The sequence below is a fragment of the Pleurodeles waltl genome, chromosome 8, assembly GCF_031143425.1.
Source record: "Pleurodeles waltl isolate 20211129_DDA chromosome 8, aPleWal1.hap1.20221129, whole genome shotgun sequence".
NCBI classification, from domain to species: Eukaryota; Metazoa; Chordata; class Amphibia; order Caudata; family Salamandridae; genus Pleurodeles; species Pleurodeles waltl.
Window position 1 is genome coordinate 21505622 of NC_090447.1, and position 23114 is coordinate 21528735.

General features: G+C 46.0%; 1 protein-coding gene across 1 annotated transcript in view; it reads left to right on the forward strand.

Moving 5' to 3' along the window:
- Window positions 1-23114, forward strand: part of LOC138249316 (transient receptor potential cation channel subfamily M member 2-like) — a 328743-nt gene that overhangs the window by 198511 nt on the left and 107118 nt on the right. The gene's annotated exons all lie outside the window — the stretch shown is intronic.

Consider the following 23114-nt stretch of genomic DNA (forward strand, 5'->3'; position numbering starts at 1 on the left):
CTCTTTGTGACTTGGGTTTGGGAATACATGCAGTAGCACATAGGTTGCAGATGGCAGGACCGCAATGCATACAAAGACAACAAGAGAATATAAAAGCTAAAATTACTCAAAAGAATGTCAATACCTTCCAACCCCATTTGGACAGTAATCCCCAAAACCACTCTGAAAAGGACCAATCTTCTTCGTCCTGATGAATCGACTCGGAGATTATGTGTAACTTAGAGATAGCTTGGTATACTGTCGGAGCGTCATTAGGTATGAAAATACAGCAACTTGATCCGATCAATTTGCATACTCCACCACGGTCCGCAAGAACAAAGTCTAAGGCAACACGGTTCTGCAAGGTCATAAGACGATCAGCCTGTAGTTCAGCTGTAATGTTACTTAAAGCTCCTACAGTGATGTCTATGGTGGTTTCTACGACACGAACCAATTGCCTTATATTTCTGCTGTTGGCCATTGGACCCCAGAAGGGAAGAAATCCTTTGAGGAAATCTCCTCCCTCTTGTCCTGCTGTGTCTTTCGAATCCACAATCCCTCTGCCATATCTATTTTTATGATGGTTCGCAGGAGCGGTGTATGTAGGGGGAAGAAGAAAGGCTATATAACAAGTACCAGAGAAATCAGCTGGCAACCATGTATAAGCCCTATCGTGGCAAACGAAGTATGTACCTTGAGATGGTACTAACGGCAGTGAATTCAGGGCTGAATAAACATATGTATGGGAACATAAACTTTCTCTTTGTCCGGTGTTTGGAGTTCTACCATTTATTTGCAGACAGAAATTTCCTTGTTGGGGTATGACCCGTATCGGAGGAGATTTTCCTTGCTCAATCTTATCATTGAGGCTGGAAATGTAATTAGTTATGTTCCAATTGGTATATGCTTTTCTTTCATCTATGGAAGCTTCACTTTTTTCCATGATTTTAGCCATAGCTACCATTCCCTTTATCAATAAACTATGACTGAAATCTGAACCAACACTATGTGAACTGACAGGTTGTTTAATTTTACTTTGATATGCATTATTGAAAATGACAAAATAAGCCCAAGCGGAACCTTCATAGGAGAATGGAAGAACTAAATATGGCATTCCTTTTTCTACCGTATGTGGTATGAGTCCACACACCCAACAGTCAGTTGTATTGATCACTAACTGATGTTGATGTAACAACTGGACGAAGGAATTGTTAAAGTATTCAGTTCTTCTGATGAGTTCATGCTGGGGAAGAGTGTGAAATAGGTGCGGAGAGATAGTAGAAGAAGATGTAGAGGTAGGAGAAGAGACAATTTTTTGCTGCAGAGTAATAATGATCCAGTTTACAGATGCCAAAAGAATACACGACAATATAATGACGCATAGAGCAATACTACAATGACTACATATTTCTTTACAATTATTCTTTACATTTTTACTTTCTCTTTTATCTAATGTAGCCTCCATCTTTCTAAGTGGATGCTCACGGCAATCTTCCTCAATCACTGTAGTCACGATTATCTACCGTCCTATGACACTGTGAGGTCCTGCAGGCCTATTGCCACTTACTCAGGTCGTAACTAAGACTCCTACCGTGACCCTGCAACCGGGATAGAGTACTACATAGGAGAGAAATTTACAAGTTCTTTGGTCTTGGTCTCAAATTATAGCGTTCCTGTCCAGAGGCAGTCTGGTTTTGAAACAATGTTCCTGGATTTGTCGTGTTCAAGCGACGATGCGTTGGTATTGCTTCTTGAAGGATGTCGTCGTCCTCTTTCTCAGAAAGTGTTCCAATTAGACGCGCATCACTGAATGGTACAAATTGCGGAACTTTCTCACTTTCAGAGTCACTGATGCCTCTACGGACCCACTGATCGAAAGGCAAGGGCAAAGGCACTTTCTTGCAGTGCACGGCATGCACCCAGTTTTTCTTTCCTTCGACTTTAACTGCTGTTCTTGTGGTCAAAAGAACCAGGCGTGGCTCTCTCCATCTGGGCTCCAAATTTCTCTGTCGTTGGAAATTTTTCGTGCAGACCCAGTCACCTGGTCGGATGGAATGACCTGGGTCTGTGGAAGCCTCTGGTAGAGCACTCTGAACCTGTTGATGAAGAACACGCAATTTAATTGTAAGGTCATGCAAGTAGTCAATCAACATCGGGTATGGCAAGTCTGAGTATTTCTTAGGGCGAGGAACTCCCCATACATTAGCTGGGCGACCAAATATCACTTCGTAAGGGCTAAGCCCCAAACGAGAGTGTACTGCTGTTCTGGTGGACAGAAGAGCCAATGGTAAAGCATCAGGCCAATTAAGTCCTGTGCTAGCTTGCACCTTAGCAATTTTAAGCTTCAAGGTTCCATTGTAGCATTCTACTAAACCAGCCGACTGTGGGTGATTCGCCGCGTGGAACTTCTGTTTTATGCCAAGACCTGCACAAACTTTTTGCATGACTTGACCCACAAATTCGCTCCCATTGTCACTCCAGACAATGCGCGGCAAACCAAACCTAGGGAAGAATTCTTTCAAAAGTATTTTGGCAGTTGATAAAGCAGTATTGTCCTTCAGAGGGTAGGCTTCTACCCATCTAGAAAAAGCACATACTACCACCAGAACATATTTGAGGTTGTTGCATCGTTCCATGTGAATATAATCGATCTGCAACACCTCAAATGGATATGTTGGAGGAGCAAAATGACCTGCTGGAGTTGGGGTTCCCTTTCCCGGATTGTACATCAAGCAAACAATACAATGTTTTACCACATTATTTGCACACTTTGGGATCCCCTCATTTTGCCACACTGGAGCCAGAAGTTTACATATTCCTTTTGCACTTAGGTGAGCTGGACCATGTGCCATAGTAACTACAGGTAGTACATAAGCATCTGGTAACAGCCAACGTTGATGTTCTGATAATTCAACCCAACATCCCATCTCATCTAACATTCCTGTACTTTCCTTCCACTTTCTCAACTCATTCTCCGTAGCCTCTCCTTGAATTGATTTCACACTCTCTACTGTATCTTCACACATTCCCTTTTCTCTTACGCAGTTTGCGGGACCTGCAACATACATTCGACTTGTGTTGTCTCTGGCTGTCTTTTTCGCTACCTCATCTGCAAATGCATTTCCTCGACCAACATCGTCCACAATCTTTTTGTGTGCACTACACTTCACGATCGCTATCTGAGTAGGCATTGTAAGTGACTCAAGAAGTTCAGTCACTAATTGACCATGTTGTATCTTAGTACCATGGGAAGTAAAGAATCCTCTTTCCTTCCATAAGCGCCCAAAGTTAAACGCTACACCAAAAGCGTATTGGCTATCAGTGTACACGTTTACTCTTTTTCCTTTGGATAACACACACGCTCTAGTTAAGGCTATCAATTCAGCTGCCTGAGCTGAATTATGTCTAATGCGTGCTGTCTCCACAATCGTATGCAAAGTAGTAATAGCGTAGGCTGAAACTGTATCTCCATTCGGGAGCTTGAAACAAGAACCATCTACCCATAGTGTTCCATCTGGATTCACTAATGGCGTGTCTTTTAGGTCAATTCTACCCTTAGTCTCTTCTTCAGTACGGAGAAAACAATCATGCTGTTCAGAGACATCTCTCTCTTCTGGAAGAGGCAACAAAGTAGCTGGATTCAGGGTATTACATCGTTTGATGTGTATGTGACTAGCCAAAAGCGTCAGCTCATATCCGGACAACCGAGCACTCGTAAGATGCTGCGTTTTTGTCCTATTTAGTAAAGTATCCACTGCATGTGGCACCATAACAATGAGAGTATTATCTAGCACTACTCCAGCAGACTGTCGAATAGAAATTGCTGCTGCCGCTGTCGCCTTAAGACAACTAGGCAATGCTTTAGCTACTGGATCTAACGTAGCTGAGAAATATGCGCATGGTCGCTGTTGATCTCCAAAACGCTGCGTTAAGACTGACAATGCACAACCCTCTCTTTCGTGGACATAGAGCGTAAAGGGCTTACTGTAATCAGGAGTACCCAATACAGGAGCAGAACACAAAGCAATACGCAAATCAGTAAAACTCTTCTGACATTCGTCAGTCCACGGAAGAGGCTGAGGCGTATCTTTTAAAGTTAGCGCCAACAGCGGTTTAGCCAATAAAGAGAAACTCGGAATCCACTGTCTACAATAAGAAGTAATGCCCAAAAAGGCACGTACCTCTCTTTGTGTGGATGGCACTGACATTTGTGCAATTGCCTGAATTCGTTCGGGGGTCAATCGTCGTCCCTCCTTTGACAAGAGATGACCCAAATAAGTCACCTCGCGACAGACATATTGTAATTTAGAAGGAGAAACCTTGTGATTCAGATCAAACAAATGACGCAACAGTGCAACGGTCACGTTTTTGCAAATCTCCTCTGAATCAGCTGCAACTAATAAGTCATCCATGTACTGAATGAGAGCGGCACCGGACGGTAAGGAAAAGGCATCAAGATGACATTTTAGAGCTTGACTGTAAATAGAGGGACTTTCACAATAACCTTGAGGTGCGCGTTTAAACCGGAAGCTTCGGCCTCCGAGGGAAAAACCAAAAATATCTCTACTCTCTTCGGCGATGGGAATACTAAAGAAAGCATTCTTTAAATCAATAACTGAAAACCAAGTCGCTGTAGAAGGTATCATCGTCAACAGAGCAGTGATATCTGGGACTACAGGAAACTGCGGTACGACAATCTTGTTTACCTCCCGAAGATCAATTACAAAACGATAAACAGGAGGCTGAGAAGGATCAGTGCGTTTAAGAACCGGAAGAACAGGACTGTTACATGTATTTCCTCTCGTTTCCTCAACCACACCCTTCTGAATCAAATCATGGACAATTTCCAGAAGTGCTTTCTCACCTTCAGTAGAGATTCTGTATTGCGGAATACGTGGCATTTCAGCATTGGGCTTAAGAGTAACAACATAAGGTGGGATCTCAAGACAACCAACGTCATTCGGACCCGTAGCCCAAAGCGTTTCGGGAAGAGAAAGCAATTCAGGTGGGAATTGATCTTTTGATAAGTACATTGGACTAGTCATTTTCTGTCCTAGAGTGAGGTATACACCAGAAGGTGAACAATATATCGTAGCATGCATTCTTTTTAATAGATCTAAACCCAACAGATTTTCACCACAACCATTCGTCAGAAGAAGCGGAGCTTCTAAATCATAAGGGCCTATTGAAACAGGCAAAGGGCAAGAAACTGGATTGCGAACAGGGGCGCCAGAAAATCCTACAGATACATTCGTTAAGCCAGACAAAGGTGCGCCAGGGAGTTTAGAATGAATGATAGAGCTTCTCATGGCACCAGTATCTAAAAGAAATGGCTCTGAAACACCCATTGTAGTGACATTAACATAAGGTCCATTCTGATCCACTGGAATTGACGTAACCCCCTTACTTTGTCCATGGCTGTCCTATTCAAAATGAAGACTTTCATTCCCTCCTTCAATATACTGATCCTCACTGCAATACTGTGTAGACCTAACATTTTGCTGGTCAAAGTAATTTCCGGAATTTGGAGGAACAAAAGAACGCTGCTCTTGGGTTAACACACCTCGACCTCTACCTCTATTTGCTGACTGAAGACCACCACGACCTCGTGAAGCAGATGTTGCTCCATTACGCTGCAACAATGCCGAACAATTGTTCTTAAAATGACCTTCCTCCCTACAATAAGCACATTGATTGGGACCTAGCAAAGGTCTTGGAATGAATGGTTCAGGCTTTTGATACAACCTCTGAAACTGCGGAGGCTGTTGAAACTGAGGCTGAACATAACGAGGAGGATAAGCCTGTTGCAAGAGAACTTTAGTTTTTAATTCTTTCGTCTTTTTCTCTTGTTTTTCCCTTTCTTCTTTGTCTCTATTTTCATAATATTGTGCAGTAGCCAATATCTGGGCGGAAGAAGAAACTGCCCATGAACTCTCGGAGTCTTTTAGCTTGTGTGATAGTTCAGGAAGCAAGTTATATACGAACTTATCCACAAATAATCGCTGTCCCCCTTCTGTAGCCATATCTTGACCACTGTGATCAATGAATGTCTCCTCGAATCGGGTAAAGAAATCGGAAACACTTTCATCTTTCTTTTGTTTACATGCTGCTAGCTTATCCCAATTAACTCTCAAAGCAGGCATCATTGTTTTCATTAATGTAATAATCCTACCAGGGAGTTCTGAGATCAAAGCGTCGGGCTTTGCACCACCTACTTGACCTCTATCTGCGGCAATAATAGCGTTCCAATCGCCGCCTAATTCTTGAGCGTGATCCTCTCTACGAATTTTAGCCCATATTGTCTGTGGAACTACATTTCCCATCAACATGTCAATATCTGCTAGATTCATAGTACATGCATCAACTGTTTGCGACAACTCTTTATAGTAACCAGCAGGATTTTTGCGTGGATCTGGTAGTGACTGTTTAAGTGCTAAAACTTCAGACCTTTTCCAGGGGACATGTATCCATATGCGCTGAAAATGCGCAGGAATAGCTGGATTAGCACCTGCTGCTGCAACTTCTTCCTTCCATATTGGAGAAACCTCTCTCATGGGATAGTTTTTCAGTGCTGTCCTAACTGAAGGATCAGAATCAGGAAAAGTCTGTGAGAACAATAGGGATCTGAAAGAAATAAGTGTTCTGACAGCGTTTTCAACCTTAGGACCCACAATAAGTCCTTTGTCAAAGTCAGCCTGAACATCTAACAGATCCTGTGGGACCGAACCCAAATTCATATCCTCCCATTCTTTAGCGAGAGTATCGCACATAACTTTAAAAACATATCTCTGCGTAGGTGCATTCCATTGCAGAAAGGTGGACATAATATCAGACGTACTATATTGGGGACCCTTCTTGATCCATCTACAAGCAAGTGAGTCCAATTTTTCTCGCTCTTCGGAGTCTGGGAATTGACTACGAGACTGTCTTCGAGAAAAAGCTGGAGACACGTTTAAAGCTTCAAAGAAAGGTGATAAGAGACCAGAGACAGTATCGGCAAATCGCTTACGCATAGATGGAGAATTTGACATAAGGATAGGGGACAAGGTATTAGGTGAATTAACTAAAGGAGCATTAGGAATTGCCAAAGGAGCAGAAGGCAAAGGAGTTAAAGGCAAAGCTGGCATAGGCAATACTTGAGGAGGCAAATGTGGAAAAGCTGGAGCAGGCGGAAGCACAACTGGCGGCTGAACAGGCTGTAACATCGGGGGTGCATTAGCACCTTGTACATAGGGCGGAGGCAATTTCAATAAGTGGGACATTAAGGAATCTTCCTCAAAATCTTTTCTCTTATCAAGGGAAGAGATAGGCAACGTCGGATAGCATTTATCTACTGCCATTCGATGCTGTCTGTCTGAAATTTCCATTGCATTATCTATTTCATCATCTTTGAATTGCTGAGCAGCCTGTATAATCGTCATTCCCTGTGTTTTCCTATCTCGTTTCGCTTGTTTAATTTCTCTCTGTTTGGCTTCCTTACGCCAAAGGCGAAAAGAGTCAAACATTGCCGGCCGGGCTTTTCTTTTAAATAACGTTGCTTCTAAATTATCTAGCACATCAGTTTCGAAACTACCATTTTCTGGCCATTTTAAAACACCATCTTTCTTTGTATATCGGGTCCATGTCTTATTAAAGGCAATAGGACCAACACCATGTTTAGAATAGAGCTCATATGTGGGAGTTCCAACCGAAGGAATCGGACAGGAGTCCTCAAGCTGGGAGTCCCTATTACAACCAAAGCAACAAAGTTTTCCAAACTTAGTCAGACCAGACATCTCACGATTTTTACTGGCTGTTCACAAACATCAAGGGGGTAAAACTTTCAGTTTACACAGCACAAATGCACTTACCCCTCGGCTTTGGCCACTGCAATGGCCAAATCTAAGGACCTAAGGACAAAACAAAGACCAAAATTTGTGGGCGCGACCCACCAAATACTTAACTAAGGATGTCTTCTTACACCAACAGAGGCCCGTCTATCGTCTCGCTTTACCATACATCATCCAAGAAAGGGCCAAGGCAGGGCGGCAGTCAGGGCAGCAGTCGTCAGTAGCCGTCAGGAAGGAGTAACCGCGCTGAAAAAGACCTTCGGACCACTTCGACATACAGGGGTCGCTTGACGTGGCTCGCGATTCCTCCAGAATTTTCTTGCGGGGTTCCTCACGACCTTCAGGCAGAACCGGTACCGCTGAAGCCACCCCACGTTGGGCGCCAGTTGAAGAACCAGAACCTTATGGGCCTGGCGGCGCAGGGTACGCCTGAAATCTCCTTGGATTCACCTGCCTCAACTAACAGAGACACGGGACACTCTGTCAGGCGTAAAAGATCGGATTTTATTAGCTGCAGCTAGTACAGTTGTCCAAGAAGTACACAAGGTATGTTCTCAGGAGACTGCCACTTTACTTTGTGGCGCACAATCTTATATACCGTATAAAAACCATTTATTAACTACATACACTCCCAGAACACATAGAAAGGAGCCAGTAAGAATAATGTAAAGATAGAACAGAGCCAATAGAAATGTCGGAAAACAAGACAGCACCAATAGAAGGAATTGGAAAACAAAGTATCAAGTGACTTAAGGTTGCCTCCCCTCCAGCTGTGTTTGTCACCCCTCCCTTGAACTAATTCATTAACCGATCCACAACGAAGTTGCATGTGGTGCGATAAGTTTGTGTGCGTTTGGAGGACAGTTGTGAAATGAGAGAATACTAGCAAAGGACAGCGAAGGCCAGACGATAAGATAAGATCGGCGGAGAATAGTGTGAGCCTACAGATAGTTGAAACAAGGATTAGAAAACCAGACAGGGATTAGTGTACTCGGTCAGACCTTAATACCAGCCTTGTAAAGATAGAGGCAGAAGGCTGTTTTGAACACCATGTTGCAGAATAAGCAGAAAAGGCAGAATGGACTTCGTTCGCTGTGCTGCCTGAGTGAAGGCAACATAAAATGGCGGCGGGCCACAAAATGGCGGGTCGATACGATCGTATTAAAAATCGAATTTCCTCACTGGGGCTCCCTGGAATACCTCAGAAGGATGTAATGGCAGTACTGGGGGCCCTCTAAGGAGCCCCCAAAGTGCATGGTATCATACAACCAATTCTTACAAAAGCCTTGGTGTATGATTCCAACATGTTTGATACCAAACATGGCCATATTCGTAGTTACCTTTGTGAAGCTGTGCATAGGTAATGACCTATGTATAGTGCACACATAAAATGGCGTCCCCGCACTCACGAAGTCTGAGAAAATGGTCCTGGATGACCAGGGGGCACCTCTGCTAGTGCAGGGGTACCCTCACACTCAGGTACTCTGCACCCAGCCTTCAGAGGTGGAAGGCCTGGTATATGGGTGACTTATAAGTGACCTAGTGCAGTATAAATGGCTGTGAAAGGGTGCATGCACCATTTCACAAAGGCTGCAATAGCAGTCCTGTAGAAGCCTTTGTGTGGGGTCCCTATGGGTGACAAAAGAAATGCTGCACCCCATAGGGACCCCCTGGAACACCAATGCACCATATACTAGGGACTTATAAAGGGGAACCAGTATGCCAATTTGGGATGAAATACTGGGTTACCAGTATGCAGTGACAACATTTAGATGAGAGAGAGCATAAGTACTGGGGTCCTGGTTAGCAGGATCCCAGTGGCACAGTCAAACATACTGACATCAGGCAGAAATTGGGGGTAACATGCAAAAAAGAGGGTATTTGGCTACACACTGGATGGCTGAAAGTTATGTATAATGTGGTTTTATGTTGTGTGGGCGATGGCAGGTTGTATTAGTTGGAATAGAGAAGATCTCTTACAGTTGTAGGTGTAGTTGATATGTGTATCGGTGTGGCATGTGAGGTTTTGTGTTGGTTTATAAGACATTGCATCTGTTTGAGGTCAGTTTGTGGTGCAAGAGTTGGATGCCTTTGCTGATAATGTGTTTGCGTGTTGAAGGAAGTGTAGGGAGTAAAGTTCTCTTTGGTATATGGAAAATTGGACAACATTTTTAGCCCTAGGCCCAAACAGGTCCCAAAAGGCAACTGCCCTTTTCCTCTCCACCCTTAGCCTTGATGCCCAGGCTTAGAGACTCTGAGCCCTATGCTTAAATAGCCCTATTTTCCAATAGAAACCTAGTCCTAACCCTGAACAATCAGATTTATAACCCTAAACCCCACGACCAATGGAAGACCTATCCCTATTAACCAACCAAACCCCTAGTTCTGACAACCAATCACAACATTAACCCTAAAACCTCGAACCAATAGAAATCCCAACCCTAGTACTAATCACAACAGAAACCCTGAAATCATGAACTGAAAAGAATCCCAGCCCTAGTACCACTAACCACACCAACCGTAAAATCAAGAACCAATAGGAATCCCAACCCTAGTACCAATCACAGCACCAAACCTAAAATCATGAACCAATAGGAATCCCAACCCTTGTACCAATCACAACACCAACCCAAAATTCATGAACCATAAGAAATCCCAACCCCATTACCAATCACAACACCAACCGTAATCCTTAAGCCAATAGAAATACTAATGCCAACAACCAATCACAACAACATATAAAGCAACCAAGAGAAACGTATATATTAATAACTGAAGCCCAAGCCTCTGTGGAAGGGAGGAGAGTGCTCTTACTCTATTCAGAATCTCCTTGGATACAGACAGGCTGAACCCACACTTCCAAGCTAGCAGAGTCTACTATTCAGGTAAGGAAGAGATTGAAAAACACTGAAACCTCGAACCAATAGAAATCCCAACCCTAGTACTAAAATACTGCTTTCTGCAGAGATATTTAGCTTTCTCAAGGCAAAAACAAGTGATGCAGACTATTTCTAAACACAATTTAAATGACAGAAACAGATTAAGTAGTCTCCTAAACACACTCAGGTTAGCCACTGAGATGTATGTAGCCTTTTTTCTTAAAAAAGATGGGGGAAAGAGGGAGTTGGCTTTATGCAGTCTTTTGTCACACACTAGGAGGAAAATTTCAAACAGTCACGGCAAAAAAACAGCACTTTAAAAAAACAAGCTGGCTGAATCATAGGGAGCCTTCAGTAAACAAGCACGAGTAGCAGTACAAACACTTTTTAACAAATAACATAACCCAGAACGTCTGGGGCTCCTACCAGTCTTCTAGGATTTCTTGATGACTGCGCTGAATTTGGGTGCATGGGAAAAGCTGGGGTCTAAAAATGGAGTTGGCTGTCTTATGGTTCCCTCCACAAACGTAAAGGCCCTGTGCAGGTATTAGACGATGTCTCATGTTGCCTGGGAGTTGGAGAGCCAATCAGCAAGCCCAAACCCATTGGAAGGGAGGAAGGAGCTACTGCTCTATTCAGAATCTCCTTGGATACAGACAGGCGAAATCCACTCTTCCAAGCTAGCATAGCCTACTTTTCAGGTAAGGGAGAGATTGAAAAACACTGAAATATTCCAACGGAAAGCACACAAAACGAGGTGGCTGGTGTGAGCGGCAGATGATGGATATATATCCTTTTGGAGGTAGTTCCTTTCCGAACAATGGTTACCAGTAGTGTTTGTGCTAGTATACACAGAATTGTAGTGAGTAAAACATTTTTTTACTCCTTATAATGTTTTTGACAGAATACATTATATACATATTTGTGATGTTCAGGAGAAAGATTACTGTTTAGTCCTGATGAAGAGCTGTGAGATCCTTGTGGACAAGTTTTAGGCGCGAACCATGTTGACTTTTTTCAAGAGGAGAAGTCATTGTACTTTACCCTATGAGTATAGAAAGTGCGGGACCATTATTTCCCCTTCACTTTTTTTCTGTGTTTTTAACCTTGACCGGGTCCTCATTTATTTATTAAATATCTTCTTATATTGAGGAGGTACCCGAGCCTATTTTAATCCTTATTCTCTCCAGTTGTCTCTTAGTAACCTAAGAATCTTTTTTGGTACTGAGACAAATAAAAAACTTTTTGGTTTGTTGGTCCCATGTAGGACCCCGTCAGACATTGCAGTGCCAGTCTGGTGTGGAGCAGAGCCTGATGATGATGCATGAGGGCTATTGCTTCTGAATGAGCGTGTGCCTGTGAGAGGGGTCAAATATAACCCTCACATGTTGGAACAGTGCACCCAGTAACTTTTCATATTGTATATTGAGATAACGTACATTGGACCAGTCAATCTCCCAGTCCCCCCCTTTTTTCTTCCACATATATCTTGATGAGACATGGGCTACGGAACAAACAAAATCCTTGAATATCTAAAGACATTCCAGAACAAGTTCATACAGTTGATGGATCTCTTTTAGCTTCCGGTCCTGTCATCAACACTACTCCTACCTTACGTCTACGCTTTGGAAGACATCAGGAACATGCCTCTTTTGATTTGATCTCTTCACCCAATCATACAATCATCCTAGGAATACCCTGGCTTACATGGCATAATCCTTATATAATTTGGAAACCAGAACTATTTCTCTCTCTTCCCAATTTTGTCAAGACCATTGTTATTCATCAGGGACATACTGGTCACCAAAGAAAATGTTATCAACATCACAAGAAGTAGGATGTTCCATAATCTCCATCCAAGGGGTACCCAGTCATTATCTGGAATATGCTGACGTGTTCCAAAAACCCATGATACCAGTACTACCTCCACATAGAGAATATTATTGTGGCATTCCCTTGGAACATGGTGCTGTTGTACCCTTTGGTAGAATGTACTCTCTTACTGAACCTGAAAAGAAGATACTCAAAGAATATCTACAAGAAAATGTACAGAGTGGCCTGATTGCATATTCTTCTTCCAACACTGGGGCTCTCCTCTTTTTTGTGCCTAAAAAGACGATGGATCTACGTCTCTGCATAGACTTTCATGGACTGAATATGATTGCAATGAAGGACCGGTATCTGCCACCTCTGATAAAAGATATTTTGGAAGCAGTCAGAGGGGCACAAATATTTACTAAGTTAGATCTTAGGGAAGCCTACCATCTTCTAAGAATAAAGGAAGGTGATAAATGGAAAACCATGTTTTGCACACCCTTTGGTCATTACGAATATCGGGCAATACCATTTGGTCTGAATATTTTTCAGAGATTCATGGATTTAGTGTTTTCCGACCTTCTAAATCAATAGTTATATACCTGGATAACATCCTAATATATTCTAGACATCCAGAACATCACACCATGCATGTACTTCAAGTTCTAGACAGATTCCGGCAACAGCAACTCATCTGTAACCCCGAAAAATGTGAATTTGACAAGGCTGAGGTACAATATCTAGGGTATCATTTCAGTCAAGTCGGTGTTTCTATTGACCCAGAAAAGGTTCAGGCCATTCTAGAATGGCCGTCCCTCTTCTATCAAAGAAACCCAGTGTTTTTTAGGACTGGCCAATTTCTATCGCAAATTCATCGCAGATTTCACTCAACAAAATAGCCAAATGAGACAAAGGGCCTGATTACAACTTTGGAGGACGGTGTTAAACCGTCCCAAAAGTGACGGATATACCACCTACCGTATTACGAGTTCCATAGGATATAATGGACTCGTAATACGGTAGGTGGTATATCTGCCACTTTTGGGACGGTTTAACACCGTCCTCCAAAGTTGTAATCAGGCCCAAAATCTTAAAAAGGACAATTTACGGAATGGTTTTGTCTGGACAGAAGTTGCTGAAACTGCATTTCAAACCCCGAAAGGTGCTTTCACACAAGCTCCAATATTACGACATCGTGATAACATCAAACAATTTATAGTAGTCACTGATGCTCCAGAAAGGGCTATAGGAGGCGCACTGTTACAAAGACAAAACAATGATGGATTAGAACATCCGATTATCTATCTTTCCCATATTATCTGATTCAGAGCGCAATTACTCAGTTTTGGAAAGAGAACTTCTTGCTCTAAAAATAGCATGTAATGAGTGGAGACAATTCCTTATGGGCTCAAGGGAACCATTTGAAGTCAGAACAGACCATCGAAATTAACAGTGTCTACGATACTTTCAATGTCAGAACAGTTGTCAAGCCTGTTGGGCTTCCTTCTTTAGTCAATTTGACTTCTATATAACCTATATACCGGGTTTTCAAAATATTCTGGCAGACATTCTGTCACAACACTATCCTGAAAGTATCAATCCTTCTTCACAACACCTCATCGAACCAGATAAAATAAATGGACTAGTATAGTCTTGTCTTAATAAAGTACGCTCTGAGTATTCAACCCTCTCTGAACTTGAAATGAAAGACCTACGTCCAAATTTACACAAGGTTAAGGGGTATTACTACCATAAAAATTAGTTGTTCTTTCCTTCTAAGACAGTTCAAATGAAAGCACTACAAATGTGTCATGACTCCCCTGTGGCAGGCCATCGTGGTATCAAAGCCACACAGGAACTACTCCTTCTTTCCTTTTGGTGGCCTACACTAAAAAAAGACACCAAGAGTTATGTGGCATCTTGTCCCATCTGTGCTCAAACTAAAATACCCCATACCCAAGGGTAGGTCGCTCCCCCTGCCGCTGCAGCTCCTCCAGGTTCCTGAGTTCCTGAGACCCACCCCACAGTAAGTACCCCCCACCTCCTAGCCCCTCGCTCTGCCCCGCGCTACTCACCCTCTCTCCTGCTACTGCTTCTTTTCCTCTTTTCTTCTTCTCTGTTCTTCCTCCTCGCTCCTCGTCTGTACTCTTCTTCTGTACTCCTCTTCTCCCCGTCTTCTCTCCTCTTCTCTTCTTCCTCATCTTCTGCTGTGGTCTTCTGCCCTCTGTTTCTTCGTTTTTTGTATCTTCCTCCGTGTTCTTCTGTGTTCTTCTGTCTTCCTCTGTGTTCTTCTGTCTTCCGCAGTGTTCTTCTGTCTTCCTCTGTGCTCTTCTGTCTTCCTCTGTGTTCTTCTGTCTTCCTCTGTGTTATTCTGTATTCTTCTCTGTTCTTCTGTGTTCTTCTGTGTTCTTCTGTGTTTCTTCTGTTCTTCCGGTCTTCTGCTCTTCCGGTCTTCAGTCCTTCCGGTCTTCTGTTCTTCTGTTCTTCTTTTCTTCTGTTCTTCTTGTCTTCTTGTCTTCTGCCTTCGGCTCTTCTGCCTCCTCCGTCCTCTTCTCCCCACGCCTGCCCTCCTGCTCCTGCCTCATCCCCCTCCCCCACTCGCATCCCCCCCTCTATCTCCCCTATCTAACCTGTTCACTTTCTACCTCCCTCACTCCTCCTATCTACCTATCTCTCCATCTCTCTATCCCACTATCCAACTCCCTCACTCTCCACCTCCTCCTATCTTCCTATCTCTCTATCTATTTCCCTATCTATCGATTTCTCTATCTACCTTTTCTCTCTACCTATTTCTCTATCTCTCCCCCCTCCCGCTACTCCTCTATTACCTATCTTCCTATCCTCTCACTCTACCTCTCACCCTCACCCACCTCTACAACCCCCCTCCCCTATCTTCACAACCCTACACCTATCTTTCTCCCTAATCTCCTAAACCTCCTAACACTCACCCCCTCCACCCTTAAACCCCCCTCCCCCAGCTCTTCTCACTCTACCTGTCCCCCCCTTCCTCGTGCTTTCCCACCGCGACCTCCTGCACACCCCGCCCCCCCCAGCTCCCATTCGCCCCCAGCTGACCCCTCCCCCCCTCCTACCTCATATGGTGGCCGCTGCGCGACCGCGCAGCGGGTGCGGCGCTGGCGCGCCAGAGGCAAGCCCGTCTGCGCCCGTCCGCACCTGGCCCGCGCCCAGCGCCACGACCCCTGGTCCCCAGCTCTCCCAATCCCCGCTGATCCGCTACGACCCCACCACCCTCCATGCCCTCAACCCAGGACGCTCCAACACCTGCTTCCAAGCTCACTCCAAACGCACCCATGGACCCTTCGCCTGCAACTCCTGCAAACGCATCTTCCACCACGCAACTACCACGACCACAAGCCCACGCGCCATCAACCACCTCAAGTGCATCCTAGTCAACGCTCGCTCCGTTCACAAACACGCCGTTGAACTCTGGGACCTCCTAGACTCCACAGCACCGGACGTCGCCTTCATCACGGAGACCTGGATGAACGTCTCCTCTGCTCCAGACATCGCCACCGCCATCCCCGAAGGCTACAAGATCTCCAGGAAAGACCGCACCAACCAAGTAGGAGGAGGTATCGCCATCGTCTTCAAAGACTCCATCAGCGTCACCACCTCCACCGAAGACACCCCTCTCGCCGCTGAACACCTGCATTTTCAGATTCGCACCGACCCGAGGACCACCCTCAGAGGATCCCTCGTCTACCGTCCTCCCGGACCTCGCGCCCCTTTCAGCGACGCCATCGCCGACTTCATCTCCCCGCACGCCCTCGCCTCACCGGACTACATCCTCCTAGGCGACCTCAACTTCCATCTGGAACAAAACAACGACCCCAACACCACCACCCTGCTCGACAACCTCACCAACCTCGGCCTCAAACAACTGGTGAACACTGCCACCCACATCGCCGGACACACACTCGACCCTATCTTCTCCGCCAGCAAACACGTCTTCTTCAGTCACGCCTCCGCCCTTCATTGGACCGACCACAGCTGCGTCCACTTCACATTCCGACGCGAGACCCGCCACCTCCGCACTCAACCCATCCCTCGCCGACAGTGGAACAAGATCCCTGAAGAGCAACTCTTCTCCGCACTCGCCGCCAACCAACCCACCCTCACCACCGACCCCAAAAACGCAGCCCTCAACCTCACAAACTGGATCTCCAACTGCGCAGACAACCTTGCTCCCCTCAAACGCACGCAGCGACAGAACAACACCAAGAAACCTCTCTGGTTCTCTGACACCCTCAAAGAATCAAAGAAAACTTGTCGCGCATTCGAGAAAGCCTGGCGCAAGGACCACACCGCTGACAACATGACCGCCCTCAAGAACGCTACCCGCGAACACCACCACCTGATCCGCGCCGCCAAAAGGAATTTTTTCACCGACAGACTGGACAAAAACAGCCACAACAGCAGAGAACTCTTCAGCATCGTCAGGGAGTTCTCCAACCCCAGCGCCAACGCCAACGCCGTCACGCCCTCATAAGATCTATGCGAATCCCTCGCCACTTTCTTCCATCGCAAGATCAGCGACCTCCACGACAGCTTCGGACACCAGACCCAACCAAACACCACCGAACCCACATCCCCGACCATCACCCTCAACAACTGGACCCACATCAGCACGGAAGAAACCAAATCCATCATGAACTCTATCCACTCCGGCGCCCCTTCGGACCCCTGCCCGCACTTCATCTTTAACAAAGCCGATGACATCATTGCCCCGCACCTCCAGACCGTCATCAACTCTTCTTTTTCTTCTGCTACCTTCCCCGAATGCTGGAAACACGCCGAAGTCAACGCCCTACTAAAGAAACCTACGGCTGACCCGAGCGACCTGAAAAACTTCCGCCCCATCTCCCTTCTGCCTTTCCCAGCCAAAGTAATAGAGAAGACCGTCAACAAACAGCTGACCACCTTCCTGGAAGACAACAACCTGCTCGACCCCTCACAAACCGGATTCCGAACCAACCACAGCACTGAAACCGCCCTCATCTCAGTCACAGACGACATCAGAACCCTGATGGACAACGGTGAAACAGTCGCCCTCATTCTTCTCGACCTCTTGGCTGCCTTTGACACGTCTGTCACCGCACCCTAATCACCCGCCTCCGCTCCACCGGGATCCAAGACCAGGCCCTGGACTGGATCGCCTCCTTCCTCGCAAACCGCTCCCAAAGAGTCTACCTCCCTCCGTTTCGCTCAGAACCCACTGAGATCATCTGCGGCGTACCTCAAGGCTCATCACTCAGCCCGACACTCTTCAATGTCTACATGAGCCCCCTCGCCAACATCGTACGCAAGCACGACATCATCATCACCTCCTACGCCGATGACACCCAACTCATACTCTCCCTCACCAAGGACCCCGCCAGCGCCAAGACCAACCTACAAGAGGGCATGAAGGACGTTGCAGATTGGATGAGGCTTAGCCGCCTAAAGCTGAACTCTGAAAAAACTGAAGTCCTCATCCTCGGCAATACCCCGTCCGCCTGGGACGACTCCTGGTGGCCCTCGGCACCGCACCGACCCCCACAGACCACGCCCGCAACCTCGGCTTCATCTTGGACCCTCTTCTCACCATGACCAAACAAGTCAACGCCGTGTCCTCCGCCTGCTTCCTCACCCTCCGCATGCTTCGCAAGATCTTCCGCTGGATCCCCGCCGACACCAGAAAAACCGTGACCCACGCCCTCGTCACGACCCGCCTGGACTACGGCAACACCCTCTACGCCGGGACCACAGCCAAACTCCAAAATCGCCTACAACGCATTCAAAACGCCTCAGCCCACCTCATCCTCGACGTACCCCGCAGCAGCCACATCTCCGCACACCTGAGACACCTGCATTGGCTCCCAGTCAGCAAAAGGATCACCTTCCGACTTCTCACCCACGCACACAAAGCCCTCCACGACAAGGGACCAGAATACCTCAACAGACGCCTCAACTTCTACGTCCCCACCCGCCCCCTCCGCTCCTCTGGCCTCGCACTCGCTGCCGTCCCTCGCATCCGACGCTCCACGGCGGGTGGGAGATCTTTCTCCTTCCTGGCGGCCAAGACCTGGAACTCCCTCCCCACCAGCCTCAGGACCACCCAGGACCACTCCGCTTTCTGGAGACTGCTAAAGACCTGGCTGTTCGAGCAGTGATAACCACCCCCTTTGTCCCTAGCGCCTTGAGACCCGCACGGGTGAGTAGCGCGCTTTATAAATGCTAATGATTTGATTTGATTTGATACCAAGCCAGCAGGACTGCTTCAACCTTTACCCGTTCTACCAGCCCCTTGGCATACAGTATCAACCGATTTCATGTGTTCCGTACGTCCCTCAGCAGGAAATCGAGTTGTAATGATGAACATGGATTCATTTACTAAGATGGCTCATTTTACTGCACTAAAGAAACTACCCACTGCAAAAGAATTAAGTCACATTTTTATACAGGAGATCTTTCATTTGAATGGTCCCCCTCAAGTCATTGTTTCAGACCATGGCCCTCAATACTTTTCATACTTTTCAAACTATTTTTGGATAACCCTACATATCGAGGTGGCCTTATCATCTGGTTATCATTCACAGACAAATGGACAAACAGAACGCCTGAACCAGGACTTGCACAATATTTACGCAGTTTTTGCAATGCTACTCAGAGTAATTGGTCTATGTATTTACCCACTGCTGAGTTCTCATATAACAGCACAGTCCACAGTGCCTCTGAGGTCACTCCTTTTTTCTGCTCCTATGATTTTTATCCCAAATCCTTCCCTGCTATTGTAAAAGAATCCTTTACACTTCCTGCAATCACCTCATTTACTCGAAGGCTATGTATTAACCAGCATATTATACATTCCAGTCTTCTATCTACCAAACAACAGATGAAAAGGATGACAATGTGATGCTCCATCTCATCAAGTCAGAGACAAGGGGCCTCATTATGACCCTGGCGGGCGGCGGAGGCCGCCCGCCAGGATGCCGCCCTCCAAAATACCGCGCCGCGGCCAAAAGACCGCGGCGGGTATTACAAGTTTTCCCCTGGGCTGGCGGACGGTTGCTGAAAAACCGCCCGCCAGCCCAGGGGAAAACGACGTTCCCACGAGGATGCCGGCTCGTAATCGAGCCGGCGGAGTGGGAAGGTGCGACGGGTGCAGTGGCACCCGTCGCGTATTTCAGTGTCTGCAAGGCAGACACTGAAATACTTTGTGGGGCCCTCTTACGGGGGCCCCTGCCGTGCCCATGCCATTGGCATGGGCACGGCAGGGGCCCCCAGGGGCCCCGCGACCCCCCCTACCGCCATCCTGTTCATGGCGGCTTTCCCGCCATGAACAGGATGGCGGTAGGGGGGGTCGGAATCCTCATGGCTGCGGAGCGTGCTCCGCAGCCATGGAGGATTCACACGAGCAGCGGAAAGTCAGCGGGAGACCGCTGACTTTCCGCTTCTGACCGCGGCTGAACCGCCGCGGTCAGAATGCTCGTTGGAGCACCGCCAGCCTGTTGGCGGTGCTCCCGTGGTCGGTGGCCCTGGCGGCCACCGGCCGCCAGGATCAGAATGACCCTCAAGGTCTGGATTCTTCCAGACTTTTGCCTTTCCGTCTATCACAAAACAAGTTCAAACCCCGTTATTAAGGACCATTCTTGATTATTCAAAAAATCAATCCAGTATCATTTTGTCTTCGTCTACCTCGAACTTGGAAGATTCATCCTTTATTTCACGTGTCACAACTGAAGCCCTGTAGGCCTGACCCTTTTCATAGACAATTCACCTGTCCTCCTCCTCTGTTGGTGAATGATGTACCCGAGTCTGAGGTTCAGGAAATATGTGACTCTTGAATATTCCGAAACCGTCTCCAATATCTCATTCATTGGAAGGGTTATTCTCTTAACGAATGTTCTTGGGAAGATGCCTCTTGTGTTTACGCTCCTCTTCTAATCCGTTGTTTTTTCTGTCTTCATCCAGGCAAGCCTAGGGCTCCTGAGGGGGGCCTACTGTTGCATTGCGGGCCTCCACAGCCCTGGCAGGAGAGCCGGTTCAGGCCACCCTCAGGGTTAGGAGTGGGCGCCCCCCCACCCCTCACTTACCTGGTGACTGGCCTTTCTTTTGGGCTTCTTTCTTCTTTCTTTCTGCTGCTCTAATCAGAATCTCCTTGCATACAGACAGGCTGAATCAACACTTCCAAATTAGCAAAGTCTACTATCCAGATAAGGGAGATATTGAAAAACACTGAAATACTGCTTGTCACACACTCAGATATTTCTCTTTTTCAAGGCAAAAGCAAGTGATGCAGACACTTTCTAAACACAATTTAAATAACAGATACAGATTAAGCAGTCTCCTAAACACACTCTAGTTAGCCACTGAGGAGTATGCTGCTTTTTTCTTTAAAAATTCGGGGTTGTTTTTATGCAGTCTTTTGCCACAAACGAAGAGGGAAATTTCAAACAGTCATGGTTAACAAACAGCAGTTTAAAAAGGCCAACCTGCCTGAAACACAGGGAGCCTACAATAACCAGTCATGGGTAGCATTATGAACACTTTTTAACAAATTAGATTTCACAGAAAGTCAGGGGCTCTTATGAGTCTTCTACGATTTCCTGATCACTGGGCTATATTAAGGCACAGGGAAAAAGCAAGGCTCACAAAATGGAGGTGGCTGTCTTGGGGTTCCCTCCACAAACCTAAAGGCCTACTGTAGGTGTCAGAGGAGGGCTAGGTTGCCTGCGAGGTAGAGAGCCACTCAGCAAGCCCAAGCCCCTGTGGAAGGGAGGTGGGAGCTGCAGCTCTATTCAGAATCTACTTGGATCCACATAGTTCTGAATCCACACTTCCAAGCTAGCAGAGTCTACTTTCCAGGTAAGGGGAAAATTGAAAAACGCTGAAATACTCCTGGTTGCGCACTCAGATATTTGGCTTTTTCAAGGCAAAAACAAGTGATGAATACACTTTCTAAACACAATTTAAATCACAGAAACAGATTAAACAGTCTCCTAAACACACTCTTGTTAGGCACTGAGGTGTATGTAGCCTTTTTTCTTTAAAAGAGGGAGTGGGCGAGGGGGTTGGCTTTATGCAGTCTTTTGTCACAAACTAGGAGGGAAATTTCAAACAGTCATGGAAAAAACAACAGTTTAAATAGGCCAATGTTGCTGAAACACAGGGAACCTACAGTAAACATGCACTAGTAGCAGTACAAACACTTTTTAACAAATACCAAGATTTCTCAGAAAGTCTGGGGCTCTTACCAGGCTTCTAGGATTCTTAATCACTGGCCTGTATTAGGGCGCAGAGAAAAAGCTGGGCTCACAAAATGGAGGAGGCTGTCTTGCGGTTCCCTCCACAAACTTAAATGCCCTGTGTAGGTGTTAGAGGAGGGCTCAGGTTGCCTGGGAGTTAATACCATGTGAATCTTGCAGTGCCCTATCCTTTGTACCGGCATCCTTCCTCATTTCATTTCATGATTTGTGCAGCCCATCTAACTGAAAACCAAACACCTCGGTGCTCTGTATACAGCTTTTGCTGCATCAAAAAACACCGTCACTAAAGTGGTTCTTTGATCGTAGGTGTGTTTTCAGTGACCTAGCTGACAAATCCCTTCTTCCGATCTCACATCTCCAGTATGCTTCCAGCATTACAGCACTTAAAGAGTTCAGAGGTTACTTCTTGTGTTGCTGCATAATAATGTCCTTTAATATTTCACTCAGATTTTGTTTCTGAGGAAAACTTTCTGAAAAACTATCTAGAATTCACCATTTGCCATACTTAAACCCAAAATGAATCATACTTAGGATAGTGTCCAAAATATGTACCATATGCAAGTTGGGATAACTTTGACCACCCTTGGAGCATAACATTGCACCTGCTACTTGTACTGTCTTTTTAGGTCTGGTTTACCAGCGCAGCTGTCTGAAGATCTCATGTTGCAACACAACACACTCATGCACAAATACATATACGATCTGAATGGAAGGTAGAATTGAGAGAGAAAAAAGGTGATATAAAAGAGGAGCAAGACAGAGGAGGTGCATTTAAAGAAAACAGGAGTTAGGGGTTGGAGAAAGATTTGAGTAGGATGAAGGAGGCTGGGGTTGGGGAGGGTAGAGAAATTTGCTTGGGAGACACTGGCGAGGTAGTGAAGAGTAGGTATTAGAAATGTGGTTTCTGGTTGGCTAGGGTATGCACCTCAGCCAACAGAAACCACCATTATAGTCAGGGTGAGTAAGTTACACACCAAAGATAACCTGTGCTCGCCCCATAGCTTGACAGAGCAGTCAGGCTTAGCCTCTGAGGTCATGTGTAAAGCAGTTGCGCAACACACCCATACCAGTAACCCAATAAATACACCACAAAAGAGACTCCATACAGGATTATACAAAAATATATAACATATTGTAAGTAACATAAGGCAGAACAACAACATTTAGAATTATTGTGCACACTATGCAATTCCTGAGTTAGCACCCACTATTTTGGCTAAGAAAAATTTCAATATCACACATTCTAACACCAGGACATTAGAAAGTACCATAATCATACCTAAAATAGCCCTTGTCCCCACAGACATGGATTGTGCACATAACATAAACCAAAAGTGACATGA